The sequence below is a fragment of the Fringilla coelebs genome (assembly GCF_963513975.1).
Source record: "Fringilla coelebs genome assembly, chromosome: 5".
Taxonomy (NCBI): Eukaryota; Metazoa; Chordata; class Aves; order Passeriformes; family Fringillidae; genus Fringilla; species Fringilla coelebs.
In genome coordinates, this window is record NC_140033.1 from 67,603,134 (window position 1) to 67,612,416 (window position 9,283).

The window sequence follows — 9,283 nt, forward strand, 5'->3', positions numbered from 1 at the left end:
ACCTGTGGATGCTCAGCTGTAGGGAGACGTCTTCTTGCCAGATCTGTGGGACTTGAGCATCACTCCACTAATCTGGAGGGAGAGGGCTGGCAGGGCAACCATCCCCTTCTGAGTGGGGCAGGGGAGGGTTCCAGTGTTCCCTGGCAGTCAGGGGGCCCAGGGTGCCAGCCCCAGCTCTGGCTGTGCCCTGGGGCTGGAGCAGGCAGGGGGGCACTGTCACCTCTCTGCACACACACACACAGGGGCTCTGCTGCACACCCACGAGCTGTGGCCCCTGCTGAAGCCCACCCCAGGGTTACCAGCACAGCCTGGGTTTAATTGCACTGTGGAGCTCATTACCACAGGAAGCAGGGGAGGCCAAGAAGGAAGAGTTTAGAACAGGATCAGCCATTCTCACAGACAATAAGAATATCCAGAGTTTTCATAATTCATGCCGATAAAGACTTTGGAAAGGATGTACAACTCTTCACCTCAGGGTTTAAGCCAAGTAGAAGAGACTGAGGGCCTTGGTCCGAGAGGAGGGAAGTTCAGGGGCAGATTACCTCACTGTCTGGCTATGGCTGTGGCCCTGTGCCTCCCCACACCACGGAGCTGGGTCTCTATGTGGCAAGGCTTGGGACCCCGGGCTGGCCCCAGGGCCATCTCCTGTCCCTCTTGCCCAGCAGTGCCCTGGGACAGGTGATGCTTATCTGTCCATAGGAGGGAGGGATGGGGGAGCTTTCCCAGCTCCGTGGAACAAAACCTAAGAGGGCCCTATCCACCCCTTGGCTCTCCCAGAGCAGCCTGTGCTCGGGCTGTCCCTGCCAGCCAGCAGTGAGGGCTGGTGGCACTCGGTGGGAGGCTGGTGCTGCCCTGGTCCCTGGAGCCAGGCATCCTGGCGGGGCCGCCGAGGGGGGCAGTTACACTTTAACTCAGCCAGCCCACAGAACTGCTGTTGGGAGCGCCTGTCTAATGATTAAAGGGCTAAATGAGGAGACCTGAACTCCCTGTGCTCTCCCCAGCCTTGCTACCAGCATTCACGGAGACAGGCAAGCCAGGGCTTCACTCTGCAGCAGCTGCCAGGTCAGCCTGGGTACTGCTGGGTCCTTCAAACCCCAGAGTCTTCACAAGGGCTTCCTGTTACTTCATCTCTTGGCTTTCTAAACCCAGTAAATGGCTTGGCTCACCCCTTTGCACCAGGACTGTGGAGTGGCAAGGAGGAGAGCTGCAGTGGGAGAGCCATTCCCTGGCCTGCTCTCCACCCCGTGGACCTCAGCATTTGGGAATGCAGCTCCAGACACTGAATCCCTTGATGGGTTCCCAGATCTGCGTGTTGGAGGACCAGGAGGCCAGGGGCAAACTGGACAGAGGGTAAAGTGTAGCCACTGGATGTGCAGAGGTAGCCTGGCTCTGGCAGGGCTGCACTTGTCAGCCAGCATTGCAGGCTGTCATCTGACCTCTGGAGCAGCCCCCCAGCCAGCAGGACCATCCAGACACAGAGATCAATCCCAGGGACCCTACTAGTGCATCACTGAGGTGAGGAAAGGTGTTTGCACATCATACACTTGCTGCATTCCCTTTGTGTCTGTGCTGGCAGAAGGGAGGGGAATACTTGGAGATGTCCAAGGCAGCAGCTTCTGCCTGTCCCACAGGATGACCAGTGACCAGCCCCAGTCTGGCTCCTGTCTTTTCTCAGCGGGGTGTCCCTGAGTCCAGGATGGATTTTTCTTGGTGATGTCAAGCCAGATGAATCCTGGTTTAATTGACCGTGAGTGAAGTCGTGCTTTGATGGTTAATGTTATACTTGGGGCTGGGAAAACTACTGCAAAATCATAGCAATTAAAGCTGGAAATGATTCAAGTCATCTAATTCATTTCCTCTCCCCCCCTTGCTGTTTCTCCCTGGTACAGGAGCAGTGAGGTTCCCAACAATACCTCTCCCCTCCCCTGCACTGTCGGGTCCTGCCCCTCTGACTCAAGGAGTGGAGCATCCACGTGTCCCTGGGGAGACAATTCCATCATTTGAAAGATGTCAGCATTAGAAAATGTTTCAGATGTTTAGCCTATATTTCCTTTTGTGGAGTGCCACAGATTCTCAGGTCATGAGCTCTACGCCCCAAGGAAACTGGCTGCTTCCCACGAGGACAGCAGCTGGGAATGAGGTGTTGCTTTCCTCTGGTGTCTGCAAGGGCAGGTAGAGAATGTGGGGGTGGGTCAATGAAGGTTTTCACACCTGCAAGGCAGGTCAGATCAGGTAACTTGTCTGGAACGAGCTCTCCTTTGGCGGGAGTTCAATATTTTTTTTTCCCCATTTCCAGCTTTTTATTCCATGAATTCCACCTTGACTCATAACAATCTCTCTGCTGGAAACCTGTCCAGTCCCTCACAAATTCACTTCCTTTCACTTGCTTCTACTACTGGTAGTAATGCCACCACAGGGATTGCCCCCACCAGGGGCAAGTGGTAAAGGACAAAAAAAGAGATCCATGTCAATGACAGAAGCACAGTGAATATTCCTTCTCCTTGAAAGTTGTCCCAGGATAGGCATCGTCTCTGCCTCAGCTCTACCCTGGATGCAGGATTGGCTGAGCAGGGGGAAGATGATTGTGCAGGTCCAACAGGGATGGAAGAAACTTCCCAATATATTAGAGCTTATGGGTACCACAGATTGGGCTACACCTGCTTTAAGAGAAGTTGGAGCCACATGGCTGAGTTTCTAGTGATAAGGTCTCCTGCTTCTCCATATATTCTGCAGGGTCCTGCCCTTAACTGAGAGGGATTTATATTCCTTCATACATTTTAAATTGCTCTTCTCCTCTGCAGAGTGAGCTTAGTATTTCCACATCTCAAATAGTTGGAGCACTTCCCCACCCTCTTCCTTCTCACTGGGAGCAGAGACCAGGAGGGGACAGACACAAGATGTAGTAGAAGAGAAGGAGAAGCATAAGGACAATTGGAGCAATAGGAGTGTTCCAGTGAGATGAAGAGAAATAAAACAGCTTGTGCTGTTCAGGGGGCTGCATGGGTTAACCTGCTTTTTGCAAGCTTCTTTTGGTGGAGGATAAAGCAATCTTGTGGGGGAGACTAGGATAAAAGAAGGAAGAAAACAAAGACATTTCAGCAGAGAGGACACAGTAAGGTAAAGGTGGTCTCCTGTTATCACCCATCCACACCAACACCATGACCAACTTGCTCTGTGGGGTTTTTTGTCCTCAGCAGAGGCAGCACTGCCAAGGCAGCCCCTTGCGAGACACAGACCTCTGAGATGGACCATACACCTCGTTCCTGCTGGCTCAGGACACTTCACCTCTTTTCAAGCCCTCCAAGGGGTCAGCTGGGAAATCACTCCCACCCAGTTCGGAGATGCACACCCCAGCTGTCCCTCCTGCCCCTCCTGGCACCCAGCACGCCCTGACACACAGGAGTCTATCTCCCAATGGCCCTTCTTGTCCACCACAGCAGGAGTGGAGGCACCAAGGATGGATTAAAGCTGCAGGAATTCCCATCTTCCTCATGGACTATGCTGAGGCCAGAATGGTATTTCAATAACCTGGTCTCTTTTTGGAATGATCCACATGCCCAAAGCTGAAGGTTTTAAGGAACACATATATCCAGTGCTGCCCAGCCACCTCTGCTGATGGTCCACTGGCTCTGTCTTCTCTGTCTGCTCCCTCTAACCCTGATGGAAGGCACCATCCCGGGGTGTGAAGCAGTGCCAACACCAAGAGGATTCCTGTGAGGATGGATGAGGATCTCTGGCCTGCTGATCTGTTGTGGCCAGCTATCCCTTGCAGCACCAAAGGTGGAAAAGCACATTACTCTACAGACCAAGCAACTTGTTACTGAGCCTCAGTTCTGTTACACTCCCCTTCACACCTCCAGGCCCCCAGGAGGGGTTTGCTGGGTCCCCAAAGCAGCACCTTGCCTCTCCTCTGTGCAGCCTCCATGTGCAAGTTAGAAGTTCAACAGACAAGCAGGAACAGCAGCCCATATGGTAAACAGGCTTTACCTCTGAGCAAAAAAGCTGGCACCTCAAAGTTCCTGCAGCCAGCTGCAATTTCAAGACTTCCTTTGCCCTCTAATTAGTTGGCATTTGCTGCACCAACTATTATCTTTCTACTTAGACAGTGCTGAGGACAATGGCTCCTTATTTCCTGCCACAAACACTGGGTTACTATTTACCTCTAGCTGTACCTCCTCTATCTCCTATTCCCATTAAAAGAAAGTATCATTAATGACTGCAGCAATGGGAAACATTGGTGCAGTTGGTCATAAATTAAGACTGAGCCTTCAATTACTTGTAGCGTGTAGCCTGTACTCAGACACTTACCTGCTCCTCTAAAAATGCTCATGTATTTCCACTCTGAACCCAAATGGATGCTCAGAGCTGTTTGAAACAAGATGCTTGTGTCAGTGTGTGTCTCAAGCTGCATTTTGTCCCAAGACAGTACAAATTTGAGAAATTCCAGGGGGCCAAATGCCTCCCTGATGTAATTCCATTTAGATCCTTACATGTATGAGTCTGTGTACGTGTAGGAGCAGCAAGGTACTCTTTGCATTGTGTATGAGGCTCTGCAGCTCCTGCTGTGTGGGGACTTTGGATGCCTGACGATGTGAGGCCCAGAGATGGGGACCTGGACACAACAAGTGTAACTTCTGGCTGCTGCAGAGCTGCCACCAAGCTCGGAGACCAGGCATGCAAATCCTGTCTCCGTGCACTGAGCTGCCCAGCAGTCCCGGGGGTAGGCACTGCTCGCAGCGACACCAACATAAATTTACAGTGATCCTGCTAATGCCTCTGCAGCTACTCCTGCTTCTGCCAGGAAAAGTGAGAACGGGATCTGGCTGCGAATCTGTGAAGTTTTATGGGAAGGAGGGTGGGGGACAGCCCCCAGTGTGATTCCTGGTGTTGCACGCAAGGGATGGATGTGCTTGTTGAGTGCCAGCCCCATCAAGAGCTTCATGCGCTGTCTCCTCCGCCAAACTTTGCCAGTCTATTTCAACAGCATCCCCGAACCGGGCTCTGCCTCATTCGCACCTTCATTGCAACCCAGCCGCCCACCCGCACTTGGAGACAGATGCCAAAAATCCCTGCTGAGATGAAGCAGTAGGTCACCAGGTCAAAAGCCCTCCGCTGGCGGGGGCCAGGAGCTCCGCTGCCCGTACCGGAGGGGTTTTGGCTCCCAGCACGTTTGTGTCCCGGGCCAGGAGCCCCATGAGCGGGCTGAGCCCCCACAGCGAGAGGCGGAGGGCACGGAGCTCTCCGCGGCGGGCCGGGCAGCCAGGGAGGGAGCAGGGCAGGGATGCGCTGGGAGCGACACACGAGTGTCCGAGTCTCCCTGCGGGGGCTGCGCTGCCGGGCACGGCGGGGGCCGGGGGAAGGAGCCAGCCCTGTCGCCTCCAGCGCACGGCACCGCGGCGTTCTGTCCCCGTCGCCACCTCGCTCCCCAGCGCGGCCCCCCGACGGCAGCGGGCCCGCAGCTCAGCCCCCGGCCGCCCCGGCCCGGGAAGCCGCCCGGGCCCCCCCGGCGAGCCCCATCCCGGCGGCGGCGGTGCCCGCGGCGGGGCGGGCGCAGGGCGCGGGGGGCGGTGCGGGGCGGGGGGAGGCGGGGCGGAGGCGGCCGGAGCCCCCGGGATCCGCCGGCACCTCCCGGGCCCGGCACTCGCCACTGCCGCCAACTTCGGCCGGGAGTCGCGCTCGGTGCCGCCGCTGCCGGAGCCCAGCGCCGCCGCGGGCACGGGGAGGACAGCGCCGGCAGCGTCCCCCCGCTCCCCTCACGCAGCCGGCGGGGGGCTCGGCCCGGCGCGGCGACGGGGCGGCGGCCCCCGGGGCAGGTGCGTCCCCTCGCGGTCTCCGGCCGCCGCGACGCCGCCGAGCGGGACGCGGAGCCCCGTGCCCGCCGCGGGCGCCCGCTCACCTGCCGCTGCCGCCGGCGGCGCCCGGGAGATGCAGGTAGGAGGCGGCCCCGGCCCGGCGGCAGGAGGGCGGCGGCGGCGGGAGGAGGAGGCCGGGGGCCAGGAGGGATTCGGCCGCGCCGGGCGCTGGGGACCCCCGGGCTCGGCTCGTCCCGGGGCCGGACGCCTCCCTGCGCGGCCCCCGAAGGGGCGGGAGGCGACGCGGGCGGTACCGGGGGTTCTGCCGCTCCTCCCAGAACGGGAGACGCGTCCGCGCTTTGCCGCCGACCCCGGGAGGCGCCCCCGGCCCGGGGCGGCCGGCGGTCGGGGCGGAGCGGGGGCTGCGGGGATCGGGCTGCGCGGAGCGGAGCCCCCGCGGCGACCGGGCCCTGTCGCGGGCCGGGGCCGTCGGGGGCCGAGCCGCCGCCGCCGGGCAGCAGCCCCCGGGTGAGCCCGACAGCGACACGGGGCAGCGGAGGGGCCACCGAAGCGCGGGGCTGGGGCCGATTGCGGGGTGGCCTTGGTGGTGTTACTGCGGTGGGAGAGACCCGCGTTGTCGTGAGAGACGCTGCCGGGTGTGAGGGGCCAGCCCCTGGTGTGAGGGATGTTGCTGGGGCGCGAGGGATGCTCCTCCGGGTGGCAGACGCTGTGGTGATGAAACAGATGTTCCTCAGGCATGACAGACATGAGTTCACGAAACAGATGTTACTCCAGTGAGGTGGACCGTACTGTGAGCACAGAGATTTTACTGTCAGAGGAGGAGGATCCTTTCCCTGGGTATGAGCACAGCGGCTTTCCTGTGAGCACCCAGTGTCCTTCTCACCCGTGTTGTGTGGTGTGGCTGCATGTGCCGGCACAAGCCGTGGCATGTGGCATGGGAAAGGGTCTTTGTGCTCTTGGAAGCACAGAGGAGAAGTGAAAGTGTGCCCGGTTTCACAGGACCAGGGCATGAGCATCCCAGTTATGTCTGTGACAGACATGCTCTTTTATGAAACTTGGTTTTTCTTCTGGGAATTGTAGCATAATACTTCCCTTCTTAGTGGTGTGGGTAAAACAACTTCCCCAAACATATTTTTGTGTGCTCTGATGTACTTTATTGCCCCATGTTTTTGATATTTTCCTCTGCCATCAGGTGAGTGTCCCTGTAAAGTCTCCCTATCCAACTTTAACCTATCTCTTAATGCATTCCTGGCTGCCCTACGGTGCATCGTCATCACTCTTGCCCTGCTGCCTGCACCCACATACTCACCTGTTCACCTTTGGGGTCAGGGTTTTTTGTGGCAGAGCTTTTTCTTACACATGTGATGGCACTTAAGCTCTTACTTCAATTTCTTCATAGCCAAAACCTTGGGTGCCTGTGCATGGTGTTCCTTGTGTGCACCTGCACAATTCCACTGCAGTCTGCTCTGCTCCACTCACCTGCGTGTGAGGACTGTGTGCATCAATGCTGGTTTATCTGCCTGGTGTTGGGGGCTCTTTCTTGGTGCCCTTTATGAGAGCTTTTGTGGCCACACAGCATCGGGCACACACAAGGTCTGTCTCTCCTTTACACTCATCTTCGTCCATCTGTCCCTTTGGAGCCTGCCTGGTGCATGCACATCTCCAGAGTGTCCCCAGCCTTCCCCACACCACACCAGTGCTCAGGTGTGAGCCTGTCATGGCCCTTCCTTCCCACATTTGCAGCTGGGCATCGACATGTGAGTTGAAGGGACCACTTTTTCTGATGGTGGCACTTTCACCTGCAGGTGCCTGTCTTCTGTCTGTCACACAGGTGCAGTTGTAAATGGAGAACCAAGCTGGGTACATGCTCTTCTTCCCAAAAGAGAAAGAGGTGGGCTTTCTCAAGGTTGGCAAGAGAGAGACAGATTCTTCTTAAACCAGTGTCCTGTGCATGGACACCTGGGTTTAACCAAGGTAAAGGTTGGCTCTGCAGGAATTCAGGTGGAATGTTTTTCACCCCAAACATCCAGGGTATGGGATGAATTGCCATGTGTGCAGAGAAGCTAGCCTACTTGGGTTTTTATCCTTCTTTAAAGAAAATAGCTGAGTCTATGAGGAGAGAAGCATGAGGATGAGCTGCCAGTGCGTGTCAGGAGGCAGAGCTGGGGAAGTGAGCTGGCCCCATTCCAGCCTTGGGTTTCCTCTGCTCACAGGCTCCGTTGCTCATTCATTTCTGGGCCCAGGAGTGTCTGCAGCAGATCCTCCTTTGGAAAGGAGCCCCTCCAGGCTCCTTCAGCATTGGCACACCTCTCCTCTCAGGAGCTGTAAGCAGTCCCTGTGTCCTTTCTCTTGTCTCTGGTGCATGGACATTGAAAATGTCTTTCCACATGTGACTGATCTCAGTTTAGGAAAGCTGAAACTGAAGTTGTGGCTGCAGGCTCCTAGCCCTGAGAAGTCTTCTTTCTCAGCCCTTTCCCTCCCAATCTGCCAGAATTCATTACATCAGTTGAAAAAAAAAATTGAAATTTGGAAAGAGCTGGGTCTAGAAAGTTTGGGATCCTGTGTTTTAAAGAAAAATGAACATTCCTGTATAGCAAAGTCTCCAGGAGCTTGTTCTTTTAGGAAGAGATCAAATACTGTGAAATTTAAAGTTACCTTTAAGCTATTTGTCCCTTTCTCTAGCCCAGTAGGCCCCTTTGTTTCTGGACTGCTTGACATCTTGAGTCTTTTGTCCTGAAGTTGTTGGGCTTGGGTTTCAAGGCACACAGGGAAATAGCTCTTTTCTGAAAACTGCATGATTGCTCATTTAAATGAATATAAATTGTTTCTATTCATAAGACCTTTTTTTTTCTAGCAGCTGATCAAAGTTCGAGTGAAAACCATTTCATCATTTCCAAATAAATTGGACACACATGCACACACACACACACTGAGCATTTCAGAGAGACTTTTAAACACAGTACTTGTAAAATCAGAATATGGACAGCCAAGGCATGTTATGTAAGACAGGGCAGTCTGTGGTTTGATTCCACTTTTGCATAGAAAGGGATCTTCACTTCCTGGGAGAAGGCACACAGACTTTATTAAAACTGAAGGCAGCGCAGAGAGGGCTCAGGGGGATTTCTCCCAGAACTAAAGAAAAATCCCTTTCTAATGGGAGATTTAAAGAATGAAGACCTGTGTAGCATTTGAGAAAGAACGTTAAGATGTAGCATGGTGGGATACCTGACTGCTTTCAATAGCTCTGAAAGTAGCTGGTGCTTGGAGAGCTCTCTGATTCAAGAGGACTTAAGGCATGTGGTTGGGCACTGAGGCTCTGTTAGAACCAGGCTGTGTTTTTAACAGCAGGGTGATCAGCCTTCAGAACAAACCAAAGGCAGCATTTGTTCTCCACCTCTTAAAATCTTCCAGTAGAGAGGGGGTGTCTCTTTGTAAGGGACATTCTACTAAAGTGCAAGTTCTTGGGCTCG